The 22,644-nt window shown below is 45.3% G+C and overlaps 1 protein-coding gene across 8 annotated transcripts in view; it reads left to right on the forward strand.

The window, feature by feature from the left end:
- mark2b (MAP/microtubule affinity-regulating kinase 2b) overlaps positions 1 to 22,644 on the forward strand; it is a 132,852-nt gene that overhangs the window by 21,819 nt on the left and 88,389 nt on the right. The window lies entirely within an intron of this gene.

A 22,644-nucleotide genomic window follows, 5' to 3' on the forward strand; every position in this document is an offset into this window, starting at 1 on the left:
AGGTGGTGGAAGAGAAGGGATTGAGTAGAGGTGGTGGAAGAAGGGATTGAGTAGAGGTGGTGGAAGAAGGGATTGAGTAGAGGTGGTGGAAGAAAAGGGATTGAGTAGAGGTGGTGGAAGAAGGGATTGAGTAGAGGTGGTGGAAGAAGGGATTGAGTAGAGGTGGTGGAAGAGAAGGGATTGAGTAGAGGTGGTGGAAGAGAAGGGATTGAGTAGAGGTGGTGGAAGAGAAGGGATTGAGTAGAGGTGGTGGAAGAGAAGGGATTGAGTAGAGGTGGTGGAAGAGAAGGGATTGAGTAGAGGTGGTGGAAGAGAAGGGATTGAGTAGAGGTGGTGGAAGAGAAGGGATTGAGTAGAGGTGGTGGAAGAGAAGGGATTGAGTAGAGGTGGTGGAAGAGAAGGGATTGAGTAGCGGTGGTGGAAGAGAAGGGATTGAGTAGAGGTGGTGGAAGAGAAGGGATTGAGTAGAGGTGGTGGAAGAGAAGAGATTGAGTAGAGGAGGTGGAAGAGAAGGGATTGAGTAGAGGAGGTGGAAGAGAAGGGATTGAGTAGAGGTGGTGGAAGGGATTGAGTAGAGGTGGTGGAAGAGAAGGGATTGAGTAGAGGAGGTGGAAGAGAAGGGATTGAGTAGAGGAGGTGGAAGAGAAGGGATTGAGTAGAGGAGGTGGAAGAAGGGATTGAGTAGAGGAGGTGGAAGAAGGGATTGAGTAGAGGAGGTGGAAGAAGGGATTGAGTAGAGGTGGTGGAAGAGAAGGGATTGAGTAGAGGTGGTGGAAGAGAAGGGATTGAGTAGCGGTGGTGGAAGAGAAGGGATTGAGTAGAGGAGGTGGAAGAGAAGGGATTGAGTAGAGGTGGTGGAAGAGAAGGGATGACAGAGGAGACAGGAGGGAGGAGAAGGGGAAATGGTGTAAGGGCAGCTACAGCCAGCAACAAATCACCATGGCAACACATCCATCACGACCAGAACACAGGAGGGGGTGTTTGTGTGTGTGTGTGTGATCTCCCCCCATTGGACTTATCATTACTATAGACTTATGTAGGTGTCTGTCTGTGTCTTTAGGTCTTCAAATACTCTCTTCTTCTAACATGTTTGCTTGTGTGTGTGTGTGTGTGTGTGTGTGTGGGTGTGGCTGCTGCTGTTCACTGAGTGTATGCGTGTTCCTCCTCTCTGTTCCCGAGGAAAGGACAGTAGTAATGAGGGTTGAGTCAAACCGTTCCCACACACTGGGATAAACACTACTACAGCTCAGTGTGTGTGTCTTGGTTCAGCGCTGTAACTAGCGTTATGAGTCAGTGCTAGCTAGCTGAAAGTAATGTGAGAACAAAACAATGACATCAATTGTCTGCACATCTATAATTATAACAGGTGAGTTTGTTTGTGTGTGTGTGTGTGTGTGGCTGGTGTGCAGCTGTTAAGGAACGAAACAGGAGAAAATCATGCACAATAGTACAGAGGGGATGAGAAGAAGAGAGATGGAGAGAGGGGGTGGGAGAGAGAGAGACGGAGAGGGGGGAGAGAGAGAGAGAGACGGAGAGAGGGGGGCGGGAGGTGGAAACGGAGAGAGGGAGAGATGGAGAGGGGGAGGGGGAGAGAGGGGGAGAGACGGAGAGGGGGAGAGAGAGAGAGACGGAGAGGGAGAGAGAGAGAGAGACGGAGAGGGGGAGAGAGAGAGAGACGGAGAGGGGGGCGGGAGAGAGAGACTGAGAGATGGAGAGGGGGGAGAGAGAGAGAGGGAGGGGGAGAGAGAGAGACGGAGAGGGGGGGAAAGAGAGAGACGGAGAGAGGGGGGCGAGAGACGGAGAGGGGGGAGAGAGAGAGATGGAGAGAGGAAAAGAGAGACGGAGACTGTGGAGAGAGCTAGAGAGGATGTTGCAAGAGTCGCACTATAAAATACACATACACACCGCTCTCTCAAACACACACAGATGCACACACACACCGCTCTCTCAAACACACACAGATGCACACACACACCGCTCTCTCAAACACACACAGATGCACACACACACCGCTCTCTCAAACACACACAGATGCACACACACACCGCTCTCCCAAACACACACAGATGCACACACACACCGCTCTCTCAAACACACACAGATGCACACACACACCGCTCTCCCAAACACACACAGATGCCCACACACACCGCTCTCTCAAACACACACAGATGCACACACACACCGCTCTCCCAAACACACACAGATGCACACACACACCGCTCTCTCAAACACACACAGATGCACACACACACCGCTCTCCCAAACACACACAGATGCACACACACACCGCTCTCCCAAACATACACAGATGCACACACACACCGCTCTCTCAAACACACACAGATGCACACACACACCGCTCTCCCAAACACACACAGATGCACACACACACCGCTCTCTCAAACACACACAGATGCACACACACACCGCTCTCCCAAACACACACAGATGCACACACACACCGCTCTCTCAAACACACACAGATGCACACACACACCGCTCTCCCAAACACACACAGATGCCCACACACACCGCTCTCTCAAACACACACAGATGCACACACACACCGCTCTCCCAAACACACACAGATGCACACACACACCGCTCTCCCAAACATACACAGATGCACACACACACCGCTCTCTCAAACACACACAGATGCACACACACACCGCTCTCCCAAACACACACAGATGCACACACACACCGCTCTCTCAAACACACACAGATGCACACACACACCGCTCTCCCAAACACACACAGATGCACACACACACCGCTCTCCCAAACATACACAGATGCACACACACACCGCTCTCTCAAACACACACAGATGCACACACACACCGCTCTCCCAAACACACACAGATGCACACACACACCGCTCTCTCAAACACACACAGATGCACACACACACCGCTCTCCCAAACACACACAGATGCACACACACACCGCTCTCTCAAACACACACAGATGCCCACACACACCGCTCTCTCAAACACACACAGATGCACACACACAAACACACAGCTCTTATCAGTGTTATGGGGATAGTGCTGTAATTTCCTCTCACCAGTCTAGCTAATGTTGACATGAGCAACGAGAACAGTCAGCACACACACAACTCTTTGACACACACACGCACGCACACACACACACACACACACACAGCTCTCTGACACGCACACACACAATTATAGAGGCGGCAGAGAGAGGTGCTGAACAGAATGTGAGTCTAGTTAGCAAATAAGGTAGGAGAGGGAGTGTGTGTGTGTCTTCCTGTGTGCGTGTGTTGACGTCAAGCACACCCCAAGGAACACACACGCCCCAGCAGGACCTCAATAACATGTCCTAGGGATAATGATGTCAGAAATGCAGTTGTTTGTGTGATACACCAGAGGCTGTCCTCTAAAAGGCTGGATTAGCCAGATTGGTTTGTTCATCTGAACTGGGATTGAGTTCAGAGGCTGTCCTCTAAAAGGCTGGATTAGCCAGATTGGTTTGTTCATCTGAACTGGGATTGAGTTCAGAGGCTGTCCTCTAAAAGGCTGGATTAGCCAGATTGGTTTGTTCATCTGAACTGGGATTGAGTTCAGAGGCTGTCCTCTAAAAGGCTGGATTAGCCAGATTGGTTTGTTCATCTGAACTGGGATTGAGTTCAGAGGCTGTCCTCTAAAAGGCTGGATTAGCCAGATTGGTTTGTTCATCTGAACTGGGATTGAGTTCAGAGGCTGTCCTCTAAAAGGCTGGATTAGCCAGATTGGTTTGTTCATCTGAACTGGGATTGAGTTCAGAGGCTGTCCTCTAAAAGGCTGGATTAGCCAGATTGGTTTGTTCATCTGAACTGGGATTGAGTTCAGAGGCTGTCCTCCTAAAAGGCTGGATTAGCCAGATTGGTTTGTTCATCTGAACTGGGATTGAGTTCAGAGGCTGCCGTCTAAAAGCTCTGATTGCTGCTACAGCTGTAGAGGGACCTCTCTCTCTCTCTTGTTCAGATGCCCACAGTTGTCGTGTGTGTGTGTCCTTTTTTATTTATTTAATTTCACCTTTATTTAACCAGGTAGGCCAGTTGAGAACAAGTTCTCATTTACAACTGCGGCCTGGCCAAGATAAAGCAAAGCAGTGCGACACAAACAACAACACAGAGTTACACATGGGATAAACAAACTTACAGTCAATAACACAATAGAAAAATCTGTATACGGTGTGTGCAAATGTAGTAAGATTAGGGAGGTCAGGCAATAAATAGGCCATAGTGGCGAAATAATTACAATTTAGCAATTTACCACTGGAGTGATAGATGTACAGAAGATGAATGTGCAGGTAGAGATACTGGGGTGCAAAGGAGCAAAAATATATATATATATGGGGATGAGGTAGTTGGGTGTGCTGTGTACAGGTGCAATGATCAGTAAGCTGCTCTGACAGCTGATGCTTAAAGTTAGTGAGGGAGATATGAGTCTCCAGCTTCAGCGATTTTTGCAATTCGTTCCAGTCATTGGCAGCAGAGAACTGGAAGGAAAGGCGGCCAAAGGAGGAGTTGGCTTTGGGGGTGACCAGTGAAATATACCTGCTGGAGCGTGTGCTACGGGTGGGTGTTGTTATGGTGACTAGTGAGCTGAGATAAGGCGGGGCTTTACCTAGCAAAGACTTATAGATGACCTGGAGCCAGTGGGTTTGGCGACAAATATGAAGCGAGGGCCAGCCGACGAGAGCATACAGGTCGCAGTGGTGGGTGGTATATGGGGCTTTGGTGATAAAACGGATGGCACTGTGATAGACTACATCCAGTTTGGAGGGTATTTTGTAAATGACATCGCCAAAGTCAAGGATTGGTAGGATAGTCAGTTTTACAAGGGTATGTTTAGCAGCATGAGTGAAGGATGCAGTTGGAGGCCACGGAAGGAGAGTTGTATGGCATTGAAACTCATCCGGAGGTTAGTTAACACAGTGTCCAAAGAAGGGCCAGAAGTATACAGAATGGTGTCGTCTGCGTAGAGGTGGATCAGAGAATCACCAGCATTTCTTTCAGAACATCAGTTATCTGGACTTGGGTGAAGGAGAAATGGGGGAGGCTTGGGCAAGTTTCTGTGGGGGGTGCAGAGCTGTTGACCGGGGTAGGGATAGCCAGGTGGAAAGCATGGCCAGCTGTCAAAAAATGCTTCTTGAAATTCTCAATTATAGTGGATTTATCGGTGGTGACAGAGTTTCCTATACTCAGTGCAGTGGGCAGCTGGGAGGAGGTGCTCTTATTCTCCATGGACTTTACAGTGTCCCAGAACATTTGGGAATTAGTGCTACAGGATGCACATTTCTGTTTGAAAAAGCTAGCCTTAGCTTTCCTAACTGCCTGTGTATATTGGTTCCTAACTTTTATCAGCCCCCTGCTGTACCGAACATGAAGTGTGTGTTTTCTTCCACTGAATTACCCTTGTATGAACACACATACACACCATCAGTTCTCTCGCTCGGTCTGTTTGTCTCCCTCCCTTTCTCTTGGTGTCTGGTCTCCTGTGCAGTGTGTCTCATCTCCCTGGAGCCAGCTACCGCCTGACCCTGATCCCTGTCACCTGTCACCTGTCTGCCCAGATCACTCACACACACAATTGTTGTGACCAAAGTTTAGGTTCTAACCTTGTCAGTGTTCTGTTAGTCTGGGTTCTAACCTTTGTCAGTGTTCTGTTAGTCTGGGTTCTAACCTTTGTCAGTGTTCTGTTAGTCTGGGTTCTAACCTTGTTTACCCTCGGGCAGCCAGTTGGGGAACCATGTTTACCCTCGGGCAGCCAGTTGGGGAACCCCGTTTACCCTCGGGCAGCCAGTTGGGGAACCCTGTTTACCCTCGGGCAGCCAGTTGGGGAACCATGTTTACCCTCGGGCAGCCAGTTGGGGAACCCCGTTTACCCTCGGGCAGCCAGTTGGGGAACCATGTTTACCCTCGGGCAGCCAGTTGGGGAACCCTGTTAACCCTCGGGCAACCAGTTGGGGAACCCTGTTTACCCTCGGGCAGCCAGTTGGGGAACCCTGTTTACCCTCGGGCAGCCAGTTGGGGAACCCTGTTTACCCTCGGGCAGCCAGTTGGGGAACCCTGTTAACCCTCAGGCAGCCAGTTGGGGAACCCTGTTTACCCTCGGGCAGCCAGTTGGGGAACCCTGTTTACCCTCGGGCAGCCAGTTGGGGAACCCTGTTTACCCTCGGGCAGCCAGTTGGGGAACCCTGTTTTAGGACATCATCTGTAATAAGAATTAAACTTTATATTTTGTTGACAACCACTAAAATAAACAAGTAAAACCTGAATAAAAGCACAACAGAGAGACAGGGAAGCTGTAGGGACAGGGAAGCTCTAGGGACAGGGAAGCTGTAGGGACAGGGAAGCTGTAGGGACAGGGAAGCTGTAGGGACAGGGAAGCTTTTTACCAAAGATACTAAGAACTCTTAACAGGTTTCACCTATTCGTCTGGAGTTTACCACACTGGAATACACACAGACACTCACATTCTAGACTAACAGAACACTGACAAGGTCAGACCCTCCTAGACTAACAGAACACTGACAAAGTTAGAATCCAGACTAACAGAACACTGACAAAGGTTAGAACCCAGACTAACAGAACACTGACAAAGGTTAGAACCCAGACTAACAGAACACTGACAAAGGTTAGAACCCAGACTAACAGAACACTGACAAAGGTTAGAACCCAGACTACCAGAACACTGACAAAGGTTAGAATCCAGACTACCAGAACACTGACAAAGGTTAGAACCCAGGCTAACAGAACACTGACAAGGTTAGAACCCAGACTAACAGAACACTGACAAAGGTTAGAACCCATACTAACAGAACACTGACAAGGTTAGAACCCAGACTAACAGAACACTGACAAGGTTAGAATCCAGACTACCAGAACACTGACAAAGGTTAGAATCCAGACTAACAGAACACTGACAAAGGTTAGAACCCATACTACCAGAACACTGACAAAGGTTAGAACCCATACTACCAGAACACTGACAAAGGTTAGAACCCATACTACCAGAACACTGACAAAGGTTAGAACCCAGACTAACAGAACACTGACAAAGGTTAGAACCCAGACTAACAGAACACTGACAAAGGTTAGAACCCAGACTACCAGAACACTGACAAAGGTTAGAACCCAGACTACCAGAACACTGACAAAGGTTAGAACCCAGACTACCAGAACACTGACAAAGGTTAGAACCCATACTAACAGAACACTGACAAAGGTTAGAACCCATACTAACAGAACACTGACAAAGGTTAGAACCCAGACTAACAGAACACTGACAAGGTTAGAATCCATACTACCAGAACACTGACAAAGGTTAGAACCCAGACTACCAGAACACTGACAAAGGTTAGAACCCATACTAACAGAACACTGACAAAGGTTAGAACCCATACTAACAGAACACTGACAAAGGTTAGAACCCAGACTAACAGAACACTGACAAGGTTAGAATCCATACTACCAGAACACTGACAAAGGTTAGAATCCAGACGAACAGAACACTGACAAGGTTAGAATCCAGACGAACAGAACACTGACAAGGTTAGAACCCATACTAACAGAACACTGACAAAGGTTAGAACCCATACTAACAGAACACTGACAAGGTTAGAATCCAGACTAACAGAACACTGACAAGGTTAGAATCCAGACTAACAGAACACTGACAAAGGTTAGAATCCAGACTAACAGAACACTGACAAGGTTAGAACCCAGACTAACAGAACACTGACAAGGTTAGAATCCAGACTAACAGAACACTGACAAAGGTTAGAACCCAGACTAACAGAACACTGACAAGGTTAGAACCCAGACTAACAGAACACTGACAAGGTTAGAACCCATACTAACAGAACACTGACAAGGTTAGAATCCAGACTAACAGAACACTGACAAGGTTAGAACCCATACTACCAGAACACTGACAAAGGTTAGAACCTAGACTAACAGAACACTGACAAGGTTAGAACCCAGACTAACAGAACACTGACAAGGTTAGAATCCAGACTAACAGAACACTGACAAAGGTTAGAACCCAGACTAACAGAACACTGACAAAGGTTAGAACCCAGACTACCAGAACACTGACAAAGGTTAGAACCCATACTACCAGAACACTGACAAAGGTTAGAACCCAGACTAACAGAACACTGACAAAGGTTAGAACCCAGACTAACAGAACACTGACAAAGGTTAGAATCCAGACTAACAGAACACTGACAAAGGTTAGAACCCAGACTAACAGAACACTGACAAAGGTTAGAACCCAGACTAACAGAACACTGACAAGGTTAGAATCCATACTACCAGAACACTGACAAAGGTTAGAATCCAGACTAACAGAACACTGACAAGGTTAGAATCCAGACTAACAGAACACTGACAAAGGTTAGAACCCATACTAACAGAACACTGACAAGGTTAGAATCCAGACTAACAGAACACTGACAAGGTTAGAACCCATACTAACAGAACACTGACAAAGGTTAGAACCCATACTAACAGAACACTGACAAGGTTAGAATCCAGACTAACAGAACACTGACAAAGGTTAGAACCCAGACTACCAGAACACTGACAAAGGTTAGAACCCAGACTACCAGAACACTGACAAAGGTTAGAACCCATACTAACAGAACACTGACAAAGGTTAGAACCCAGACTAACAGAACACTGACAAAGGTTAGAACCCAGACTAACAGAACACTGACAAGGTTAGAATCCATACTACCAGAACACTGACAAAGGTTAGAACCCAGACTACCAGAACACTGACAAAGGTTAGAACCCATACTAACAGAACACTGACAAAGGTTAGAACCCATACTAACAGAACACTGACAAAGGTTAGAACCCAGACTAACAGAACACTGACAAGGTTAGAATCCATACTACCAGAACACTGACAAAGGTTAGAATCCAGACGAACAGAACACTGACAAGGTTAGAATCCAGACGAACAGAACACTGACAAGGTTAGAACCCATACTAACAGAACACTGACAAAGGTTAGAACCCATACTAACAGAACACTGACAAGGTTAGAATCCAGACTAACAGAACACTGACAAGGTTAGAATCCAGACTAACAGAACACTGACAAAGGTTAGAATCCAGACTAACAGAACACTGACAAGGTTAGAACCCAGACTAACAGAACACTGACAAGGTTAGAATCCAGACTAACAGAACACTGACAAAGGTTAGAACCCAGACTAACAGAACACTGACAAGGTTAGAACCCATACTAACAGAACACTGACAAGGTTAGAATCCAGACTAACAGAACACTGACAAGGTTAGAACCCATACTACCAGAACACTGACAAAGGTTAGAACCTAGACTAACAGAACACTGACAAGGTTAGAACCCAGACTAACAGAACACTGACAAGGTTAGAATCCAGACTAACAGAACACTGACAAAGGTTAGAACCCAGACTACCAGAACCCTGACAAGGTTAGAATCCAGACTACCAGAACCCTGACAAGGTTAGAATCCAGACTAACAGAACACTGACAAAGGTTAGAATCCAGACTAACAGAACACTGACAAAGGTTAGAACCCAGACTAACAGAACACTGACAAAGGTTAGAACCCATACTACCAGAACACTGACAAAGGTTAGAACCCTTACTACCAGAACACTGACAAAGGTTAGAACCCAGACTAACAGAACACTGACAAAGGTTAGAACCCAGACTACCAGAACACTGACAAAGGTTAGAACCCAGACTACCAGAACACTGACAAAGGTTAGAACCCATACTACCAGAACACTGACAAAGGTTAGAACCCAGACTAACAGAACACTGACAAAGGTTAGAACCCAGACTAACAGAACACTGACAAAGGTTAGAATCCAGACTAACAGAACACTGACAAAGGTTAGAACCCAGACTAACAGAACACTGACAAAGGTTAGAACCCAGACTAACAGAACACTGACAGAGGTTAGAACCCAGACTAACAGAACACTGACAAGGTTAGAATCCATACTACCAGAACACTGACAAAGGTTAGAATCCAGACTAACAGAACACTGACAAGGTTAGAATCCAGACTAACAGAACACTCACAAAGGTTAGAACCCATACTAACAGAACACTGACAAGGTTAGAATCCAGACTAACAGAACACTGACAAGGTTAGAACCCATACTAACAGAACACTGACAAAGGTTAGAACCCATACTAACAGAACACTGACAAGGTTAGAATCCAGACTAACAGAACACTGACAAAGGTTAGAACCCAGACTAACAGAACACTGACAAAGGTTAGAACCCAGACTACCAGAACACTGACAAAGGTTAGAACCCTTACTACCAGAACACTGACAAAGGTTAGAACCCAGACTAACAGAACACTGACAAAGGTTAGAATCCAGACTAACAGAACACTGACAAAGGTTAGAATCCAGACTAACAGAACACTGACAAAGGTTAGAACCCAGATTACCAGAATACTGACAAAGGTTAGAACCCAGACTAACAGAACACTGACAAAGGTTAGAACCCAGACTAACAGAACACTGACAAGGTTAGAATCCATACTACCAGAACACTGACAAAGGTTAGAATCCAGACTAACAGAACACTGACAAGGTTAGAATCCAGACTAACAGAACACTGACAAAGGTTAGAACCCATACTAACAGAACACTGACAAGGTTAGAATCCAGACTAACAGAACACTGACAAGGTTAGAACCCAGACTAACAGAACACTGACAAAGGTTAGAATCCAGACTAACAGAACACTGACAAGGTTAGAATCCAGACTAACAGAACACTGACAAAGGTTAGAACCCAGACTACCAGAACACTGACAAAGGTTAGAACCCAGACTAACAGAACACTGACAAAGGTTAGAACCCAGACTAACAGAACACTGACAAAGGTTAGAACCCATACTACCAGAACACTGACAAAGGTTAGAACCCAGACTAACAGAACACTGACAAAGGTTAGAACCCAGACTAACAGAACACTGACAAAGGTTAGAATCCAGACTAACAGAACACTGACAAAGGTTAGAACCCAGACTAACAGAACACTGACAAAGGTTAGAACCCAGACTAACAGAACACTGACAAAGGTTAGAACCCAGACTAACAGAACACTGACAAGGTTAGAATCCATACTACCAGAACACTGACAAAGGTTAGAATCCAGACTAACAGAACACTGACAAGGTTAGAATCCAGACTAACAGAACACTGACAAAGGTTAGAACCCATACTAACAGAACACTGACAAGGTTAGAATCCAGACTAACAGAACACTGACAAGGTTAGAACCCAGACTAACAGAACACTGACAAAGGTTAGAATCCAGACTAACAGAACACTGACAAGGTTAGAATCCAGACTAACAGAACACTGACAAAGGTTAGAACCCAGACTACCAGAACACTGACAAAGGTTAGAACCCAGACTAACAGAACACTGACAAAGGTTAGAACCCAGACTAACAGAACACTGACAAAGGTTAGAACCCATACTACCAGAACACTGACAAAGGTTAGAACCCAGACTAACAGAACACTGACAAAGGTTAGAACCCAGACTAACAGAACACTGACAAAGGTTAGAATCCAGACTAACAGAACACTGACAAAGGTTAGAACCCAGACTAACAGAACACTGACAAAGGTTAGAACCCAGACTAACAGAACACTGACAAAGGTTAGAACCCAGACTAACAGAACACTGACAAAGGTTAGAACCCAGACTAACAGAACACTGACAAGGTTAGAATCCAGACTAACAGAACACTGACAAAGGTTAGAACCCATACTAACAGAACACTGACAAGGTTAGAATCCAGACTAACAGAACACTGACAAGGTTAGAACCCATACTAACAGAACACTGACAAAGGTTAGAACCCAGGCTACCAGAACACTGACAAAGGTTAGAACCCAGACTACCAGAACACTGACAAAGGTTAGAACCCAGACTAACAGAACACTGACAAAGGTTAGAACCCATACTACCAGAACACTGACAAAGGTTAGAACCCTTACTACCAGAACACTGACAAAGGTTAGAACCCAGACTAACAGAACACTGACAAAGGTTAGAACCCAGACTAACAGAACACTGACAAAGGTTAGAACCCAGACTACCAGAACACTGACAAAGGTTAGAACCCATACTACCAGAACACTGACAAAGGTTAGAACCCAGACTAACAGAACACTGACAAAGGTTAGAACCCAGACTAACAGAACACTGACAAAGGTTAGAATCCAGACTAACAGAACACTGACAAAGGTTAGAACCCAGACTAACAGAACACTGACAAAGGTTAGAACCCAGACTAACAGAACACTGACAAAGGTTAGAACCCAGACTAACAGAACACTGACAAAGGTTAGAACCCAGACTAACAGAACACTGACAAGGTTAGAATCCAGACTAACAGAACACTGACAAAGGTTAGAACCCATACTAACAGAACACTGACAAGGTTAGAATCCAGACTAACAGAACACTGACAAGGTTAGAACCCATACTAACAGAACACTGACAAAGGTTAGAACCCATACTAACAGAACACTGACAAGGTTAGAATCCAGACTAACAGAACACTGACAAAGGTTAGAACCCATACTACCAGAACACTGACAAGGTTAGAATCCAGACTAACAGAACACTGACAAAGGTTAGAACCCAGACTAACAGAACACTGACAAAGGTTAGAACCCATACTACCAGAACACTGACAAAGGTTAGAATCCAGACTAACAGAACACTGACAAAGGTTAGAACCCAGACTACCAGAACACTGACAAAGGTTAGAACCCAGACTAACAGAACACTGACAAAGGTTAGAACCCAGACTAACAGAACACTGACAAGGTTAGAATCCATACTACCAGAACACTGACAAGGTTAGAATCCAGACTAACAGAACACTGACAAAGGTTAGAACCCATACTAACAGAACACTGACAAGGTTAGAATCCAGACTAACAGAACACTGACAAGGTTAGAACCCATACTAACAGAACACTGACAAAGGTTAGAATCCAGACTAACAGAACACTGACAAGGTTAGAATCCAGACTAACAGAACACTGACAAAGGTTAGAACCCATACTAACAGAACACTGACAAGGTTAGAATCCAGACTAACAGAACACTGACAAGGTTAGAATCCAGACTAACAGAACACTGACAAAGGTTAGAACCCAGACTAACAGAACACTGACAAAGGTTAGAACCCATACTACCAGAACACTGACAAAGGTTAGAACCCTTACTACCAGAACACTGACAAAGGTTAGAACCCATACTACCAGAACACTGACAAAGGTTAGAACCCAGACTAACAGAACACTGACAAAGGTTAGAACCCAGACTAACAGAACACTGACAAATGTTAGAATCCAGACTAACAGAACACTGACAAAGGTTAGAACCCAGACTACCAGAACACTGACAAAGGTTAGAACCCAGACTAACAGAACACTGACAAAGGTTAGAACCCAGACTAACGAACACTGACAAGGTTAGAATCCATACTACCAGAACACTGACAAAGGTTAGAATCCAGACTAACAGAACACTGACAAGGTTAGAATCCAGACTAACAGAACACTGACAAAGGTTAGAACCCAGACTAACAGAACACTGACAAGGTTAGAATCCAGACTAACAGAACACTGACAAGGTTAGAACCCATACTAACAGAACACTGACAAAGGTTAGAACCCATACTAACAGAACACTGACAAGGTTAGAATCCAGACTAACCGAACACTGACAAGGTTAGAATCCAGACTAACAGAACACTGACAAGGTTAGAATCCAGACTAACAGAACACTGACAAAGGTTAGAATCCAGACTAACAGAACACTGACAAAGGTTAGAATCCAGACTAACAGAACACTGACAAAGGTTAGAACCCAGACTAACAGAACACTGACAAAGGTTAGAACCCAGACTAACAGAACACTGACAAAGGTTAGAACCCAGACTAACAGAACACTGACAAAGGTTAGAACCCAGACTAACAGAACACTGACAAAGGTTAGAATCCAGACTAACAGAACACTGACAAAGGTTAGAACCCAGACTAACAGAACACTGACAAAGGTTAGAACCCAGACTAACAGAACACTGACAAAGGTTAGAACCCAGACTAACAGAACACTGACAAGGTTAGAATCCAGACTAACAGAACACTGACAAAGGTTAGAACCCATACTAACAGAACACTGACAAGGTTAGAATCCAGACTAACAGAACACTGACAAGGTTAGAACCCATACTAACAGAACACTGACAAAGGTTAGAACCCATACTAACAGAACACTGACAAGGTTAGAATCCAGACTAACAGAACACTGACAAAGGTTAGAACCCATACTAACAGAACACTGACAAGGTTAGAATCCAGACTAACAGAACACTGACAAGGTTAGAACCCATACTAACAGAACACTGACAAAGGTTAGAACCCATACTAACAGAACACTGACAAGGTTAGAATCCAGACTAACAGAACACTGACAAAGGTTAGAACCCAGACTAACAGAACACTGACAAAGGTTAGAACCCATACTACCAGAACACTGACAAAGGTTAGAACCCTTACTACCAGAACACTGACAAAGGTTAGAACCCAGACTAACAGAACACTGACAAAGGTTAGAATCCAGACTAACCGAACACTGACAAGGTTAGAATCCAGACTAACAGAACACTGACAAAGGTTAGAACCCAGACTAACAGAACACTGACAAAGGTTAGAACCCAGACTAACAGAACACTGACAAGGTTAGAATCCAGACTAACAGAACACTGACAAAGGTTAGAACCCATACTAACAGAACACTGACAAGGTTAGAATCCAGACTAACAGAACACTGACAAGGTTAGAACCCATACTAACAGAACACTGACAAAGGTTAGAACCCATACTAACAGAACACTGACAAGGTTAGAATCCAGACTAACAGAACACTGACAAAGGTTAGAACCCATACTAACAGAACACTGACAAGGTTAGAATCCAGACTAACAGAACACTGACAAGGTTAGAACCCATACTAACAGAACACTGACAAAGGTTAGAACCCATACTAACAGAACACTGACAAGGTTAGAATCCAGACTAACAGAACACTGACAAAGGTTAGAACCCAGACTAACAGAACACTGACAAAGGTTAGAACCCAGACTAACAGAACACTGACAAAGGTTAGAACCCATACTACCAGAACACTGACAAAGGTTAGAACCCAGACTAACAGAACACTGACAAAGGTTAGAATCCAGACTAACAGAACACTGACAAGGTTAGAATCCAGACTAACAGAACACTGACAAGGTTAGAACCCATACTAACAGAACACTGACAAAGGTTAGAACCCATACTAACAGAACACTGACAAGGTTAGAATCCAGACTAACAGAACACTGACAAGGTTAGAATCCAGACTAACAGAACACTGACAAGGTTAGAACCCAGACTAACAGAACACTGACAAAGGTTAGAACCCAGACTAACAGAACACTGACAAAGGTTAGAACCCAGGCTACCAGAACACTGACAAAGGTTAGAACCCAGGCTACCAGAACACTGACAAAGGTTAGAACCCATACTAACAGAACACTGACAAAGGTTAGAACCCAGACTAACAGAACACTGACAAGGTTAGAATCCATACTACCAGAACACTGACAAAGGTTAGAATCCAGACTAACAGAACACTGACAAGGTTAGAATCCAGACTAACAGAACACTGACAAGGTTAGAATCCAGACTACCAGAACACTGACAAGGTTAGAACCCATACTAACAGAACACTGACAAGGTTAGAATCCAGACTAACAGAACACTGACAAGGTTAGAACCCATACTAACAGAACACTGACAAAGGTTAGAACCCAGACTACCAGAACACTGACAAAGGTTAGAACCCAGACTACCAGAACACTGACAAAGGTTAGAACCCAGACTAACAGAACACTGACAAAGGTTAGAACCCAGACTAACAGAACACTGACAAAGGTTAGAATCCAGACTAACAGAACACTGACAAAGGTTAGAACCCAGACTAACAGAACACTGACAAAGGTTAGAACCCAGACTAACAGAACACTGACAAAGGTTAGAACCCAGACTAACAGAACACTGACAAAGGTTAGAACCCAGACTAACAGAACACTGACAAAGGTTAGAACCCAGACTAACAGAACACTGACAAGGTTAGAATCCAGACTAACAGAACACTGACAAAGGTTAGAACCCATACTAACAGAACACTGACAAGGTTAGAATCCAGACTAACAGAACACTGACAAGGTTAGAACCCATACTAACAGAACACTGACAAAGGTTAGAACCCATACTAACAGAACACTGACAAGGTTAGAATCCAGACTAACAGAACACTGACAAAGGTTAGAACCCATACTACCAGAACACTGACAAGGTTAGAATCCAGACTAACAGAACACTGACAAAGGTTAGAACCCAGACTAACAGAACACTGACAAAGGTTAGAACCCATACTACCAGAACACTGACAAAGGTTAGAATCCAGACTAACAGAACACTGACAAAGGTTAGAACCCAGACTACCAGAACACTGACAAAGGTTAGAACCCAGACTAACAGAACACTGACAAAGGTTAGAACCCAGACTAACAGAACACTGACAAGGTTAGAATCCATACTACCAGAACACTGACAAGGTTAGAATCCAGACTAACAGAACACTGACAAAGGTTAGAACCCATACTAACAGAACACTGACAAGGTTAGAATCCAGACTAACAGAACACTGACAAGGTTAGAACCCATACTAACAGAACACTGACAAAGGTTAGAATCCAGACTAACAGAACACTGACAAGGTTAGAATCCAGACTAACAGAACACTGACAAAGGTTAGAACCCATACTAACAGAACACTGACAAGGTTAGAATCCAGACTAACAGAACACTGACAAGGTTAGAATCCAGACTAACAGAACACTGACAAAGGTTAGAACCCAGACTAACAGAACACTGACAAAGGTTAGAACCCATACTACCAGAACACTGACAAAGGTTAGAACCCTTACTACCAGAACACTGACAAAGGTTAGAACCCATACTACCAGAACACTGACAAAGGTTAGAACCCAGACTAACAGAACACTGACAAAGGTTAGAACCCAGACTAACAGAACACTGACAAATGTTAGAATCCAGACTAACAGAACACTGACAAAGGTTAGAACCCAGACTACCAGAACACTGACAAAGGTTAGAACCCAGACTAACAGAACACTGACAAAGGTTAGAACCCAGACTAACGAACACTGACAAGGTTAGAATCCATACTACCAGAACACTGACAAAGGTTAGAATCCAGACTAACAGAACACTGACAAGGTTAGAATCCAGACTAACAGAACACTGACAAAGGTTAGAACCCAGACTAACAGAACACTGACAAGGTTAGAATCCAGACTAACAGAACACTGACAAGGTTAGAACCCATACTAACAGAACACTGACAAAGGTTAGAACCCATACTAACAGAACACTGACAAGGTTAGAATCCAGACTAACCGAACACTGACAAGGTTAGAATCCAGACTAACAGAACACTGACAAGGTTAGAATCCAGACTAACAGAACACTGACAAAGGTTAGAATCCAGACTAACAGAACACTGACAAAGGTTAGAATCCAGACTAACAGAACACTGACAAAGGTTAGAACCCAGACTAACAGAACACTGACAAAGGTTAGAACCCAGACTAACAGAACACTGACAAAGGTTAGAACCCAGACTAACAGAACACTGACAAAGGTTAGAACCCAGACTAACAGAACACTGACAAAGGTTAGAATCCAGACTAACAGAACACTGACAAAGGTTAGAACCCAGACTAACAGAACACTGACAAAGGTTAGAACCCAGACTAACAGAACACTGACAAAGGTTAGAACCCAGACTAACAGAACACTGACAAAGGTTAGAACCCAGACTAACAGAACACTGACAAAGGTTAGAATCCAGACTAACAGAACACTGACAAAGGTTAGAACCCATACTAACAGAACACTGACAAGGTTAGAATCCAGACTAACAGAACACTGACAAGGTTAGAACCCATACTAACAGAACACTGACAAAGGTTAGAACCCATACTAACAGAACACTGACAAGGTTAGAATCCAGACTAACAGAACACTGACAAAGGTTAGAACCCATACTAACAGAACACTGACAAGGTTAGAATCCAGACTAACAGAACACTGACAAGGTTAGAACCCATACTAACAGAACACTGACAAAGGTTAGAACCCATACTAACAGAACACTGACAAGGTTAGAATCCAGACTAACAGAACACTGACAAAGGTTAGAACCCAGACTAACAGAACACTGACAAAGGTTAGAACCCATACTACCAGAACACTGACAAAGGTTAGAACCCTTACTACCAGAACACTGACAAAGGTTAGAACCCAGACTAACAGAACACTGACAAAGGTTAGAATCCAGACTAACCGAACACTGACAAGGTTAGAATCCAGACTAACAGAACACTGACAAAGGTTAGAACCCAGACTAACAGAACACTGACAAAGGTTAGAACCCAGACTAACAGAACACTGACAAGGTTAGAATCCAGACTAACAGAACACTGACAAAGGTTAGAACCCATACTAACAGAACACTGACAAGGTTAGAATCCAGACTAACAGAACACTGACAAGGTTAGAACCCATACTAACAGAACACTGACAAAGGTTAGAACCCATACTAACAGAACACTGACAAGGTTAGAATCCAGACTAACAGAACACTGACAAAGGTTAGAACCCATACTAACAGAACACTGACAAGGTTAGAATCCAGACTAACAGAACACTGACAAGGTTAGAACCCATACTAACAGAACACTGACAAAGGTTAGAACCCATACTAACAGAACACTGACAAGGTTAGAATCCAGACTAACAGAACACTGACAAAGGTTAGAACCCAGACTAACAGAACACTGACAAAGGTTAGAACCCATACTACCAGAACACTGACAAAGGTTAGAACCCTTACTACCAGAACACTGACAAAGGTTAGAACCCAGACTAACAGAACACTGACAAAGGTTAGAATCCAGACTAACAGAACACTGACAAGGTTAGAATCCAGACTAACAGAACACTGACAAGGTTAGAACCCATACTAACAGAACACTGACAAAGGTTAGAACCCATACTAACAGAACACTGACAAGGTTAGAATCCAGACTAACAGAACACTGACAAGGTTAGAATCCAGACTAACAGAACACTGACAAGGTTAGAACCCAGACTAACAGAACACTGACAAAGGTTAGAACCCAGACTAACAGAACACTGACAAAGGTTAGAACCCAGGCTACCAGAACACTGACAAAGGTTAGAACCCAGACTAACAGAACACTGACAAAGGTTAGAACCCATACTAACAGAACACTGACAAAGGTTAGAACCCAGACTAACAGAACACTGACAAGGTTAGAATCCATACTACCAGAACACTGACAAAGGTTAGAATCCAGACTAACAGAACACTGACAAGGTTAGAATCCAGACTAACAGAACACTGACAAGGTTAGAATCCAGACTACCAGAACACTGACAAAGGTTAGAACCCATACTACCAGAACACTGACAAAGGTTAGAACCCATACTAACAGAACACTGACAAGGTTAGAATCTAGACTAACAGAACACTGACAAGGTTAGAATCCAGACTAACAGAACACTGACAAGGTTAGAACCCAGACTACCAGAACACTGACAAAGGTTAGAATCCAGACTACCAGAACACTGACAAAGGTTAGAACCCAGACTAACAGAACACTGACAAAGGTTAGAATCCAGACTAACAGAACACTGACAAAGGTTAGAACCCAGACTAACAGAACACTGACAAAGGTTAGAACCCAGACTAACAGAACACTGACAAGGTTAGAACCCAGACTAACAGAACACTGACAAAGGTTAGAACCCAGACTAACAGAACACTGACAAGGTTAGAACCCAGACTAACAGAACACTGACAAAGGTTAGAACCCAGACTACCAGAACACTGACAAAGGTTAGAACCCAGACTACCAGAACACTGACAAAGGTTAGAACCCAGACTACCAGAACACTGACAAAGGTTAGAACCCAGACTACCAGAACACTGACAAAGGTTAGAACCCAGACTAACAGAACACTGACAAAGGTTAGAACCCAGACTAACAGAACACTGACAAAGGTTAGAACCCAGACTAACAGAACACTGACAAGGTCCCTGTCTCTCTGTTGTGCTTTTTTTCAGGTTTTACTTGTTTATTTTAGTGGTTGTCAACAAAATATAAAGTTTAATTCTTGTTACAGATGATGTCCTAAAACAGGGTTCCCCAACTGGCTGCCCGAGGGTAAACAGGGTTCCCCAACTGGCTGCCCGAGGGTAAACAGGGTTCCCCAACTGGCTGCCCGAGGGTTAACAGGGTTCCCCAACTGGCTGCCCGAGGGTTAACAGGGTTCCCCAACTGGCTGCCCGAGGGTTAACAGGGTTCCCTAACTGGCTGCCCGAGGGTAAACAGGGTTCCCCAACTGGCTGCCCGAGGGTAAACAGGGTTCCCCAACTGGCTGCCCGAGGGTAAACAGGGTTCCCCAACTGGCTGCCCGAGGGTAAACAGGGTTCCCCAACTGGCTGCCCGAGGGTTAACAGGGTTCCCCAACTGGCTGCCCGAGGGTAAACAGGGTTCCCCAACTGGCTGCCCGAGGGTAAACAGGGTTCCCCAACTGGCTGCCCGAGGGTAAACAGGGTTCCCCAACTGGCTGCCCGAGGGTAAACAGGGTTCCCCAACTGGCTGCCCGAGGGTAAACAGGGTTCCCCAACTGGCTGCCCGAGGGTTAACAGGGTTCCCCAACTGGCTGCCCGAGGGTTAACAGGGTTCCCCAACTGGCTGCCCGAGGGTAAACAGGGTTCCCCAACTGGCTGCCCGAGGGTAAACAGGGTTCCCCAACTGGCTGCCCGAGGGTAAACAGGGTTCCCCAACTGGCTGCCCGAGGGTAAACAGGGTTCCCCAACTGGCTGCCCGAGGGTAAACGGGGTTCCCCAACTGGCTGCCCGAGGGTAAACATGGTTCCCCAACTGGCTGCCCGAGGGTAAACGGGGTTCCCCAACCGGCTGCCCGAGGGTAAACATGGTTCCCCAACCGGCTGCCCGAGGGTAAACGGGGTTCCCCAACCGGCTGCCCGAGGGTAAACGGGGTTCCCCAACCGGCTGCCCGAGGGTAAACATGGTTCCCCAACCGGCTGCCCGAGGGTAAACAGGGTTCCCCAACCGGCTGACCGAGGGTAAACAGGGTTCCCCAACCGGCTGCCCGAGGGTAAACAGGGTTCCCCAACTGGCTGCCCGAGGGTAAACAGGGTTCCCCAACTGGCTGCCCGAGGGTAAACAGGGTTCCCCAACTGGCTGCCCGAGGGTTAACAGGGTTCCCCAACTGGCTGCCCGAGGGTAAACAGGGTTCCCCAACTGGCTGCCCGAGGGTAAACAGGGTTCCCCAACTGGCTGCCCGAGGGTAAACAGGGTTCCCCAACTGGCTGCCCGAGGGTAAACAGGGTTCCCCAACTGGCTGCCCGAGGGTAAACAGGGTTCCCCAACTGGCTGCCCGAGGGTTAACAGGGTTCCCCAACTGGCTGCCCGAGGGTTAACAGGGTTCCCCAACTGGCTGCCCGAGGGTTAACAGGGTTCCCCAACTGGCTGCCCGAGGGTTAGCAGGGTTCCCCAACTGGCTGCCCGAGGGTTAGCAGGGTTCCCCAACTGGCTGCCCGAGGGTAAACAGGGTTCCCCAACTGGCTGCCCGAGGGTTAACAGGGTTCCCCAACTGGCAGCCCGAGGGTGATTTTTATTTGGCCGCCCAAGTTTTCAGACCAAAAAAGAAATGTGAAAACATCAGCTAATCAGGTCCAATTGATTTTAATTGATCAAATCTGTTCCAAAGAATTCTGTTCTGTCTTCCCACGCAAAATAGAGAGATCTACACTGAGTTAACAAAACATTATGAACACCTGCTCTTTCCATGACATAGACTGAACAGGTGAATCCAGGTGAAAGCTATGATCCCTTATTGATGTCACCTGTTAAATCCACTTCAATCAGTGTAGATGAAGAGGAGGAGACAGGTTAAAGAAGGATTTTTAAACCGTAATACGATTGTGTATGTTTGTGCCATTCAGAGGGTGAATGGGAAAGACAAAGAGAACAAAGTGCTTTTGAACAGGGTCTGGTAGTAGGTGCCAGGCGCACCAGCTGGTGTTAAGAACTGCAACGCTGCTGGGTTTTTCAAGCTCAACAGTTTCCCGTGTGTATCAAGAATGATCCACCACCCAAAGGACATCCAGCCAACTGGACACAACTGTGGGAAGCGTTGGAGTCAACATGGTCCAGCATCCCTGGCCCGTTGTGTATAGTCAGTGTATGTGATCGTATACATATGTTAGCAAGGTCTGAGATCATCTAATGCTTCATTCAAATATCTGTTTGGGTTTCTTGCGATCAATTTGCAGTCTACCAATTATTTGTAAGTAGATTCCGCTCAATGAAAA

This window comes from Salvelinus alpinus, chromosome 31, assembly GCF_045679555.1.
Source record: "Salvelinus alpinus chromosome 31, SLU_Salpinus.1, whole genome shotgun sequence".
NCBI classification, from domain to species: Eukaryota; Metazoa; Chordata; class Actinopteri; order Salmoniformes; family Salmonidae; genus Salvelinus; species Salvelinus alpinus.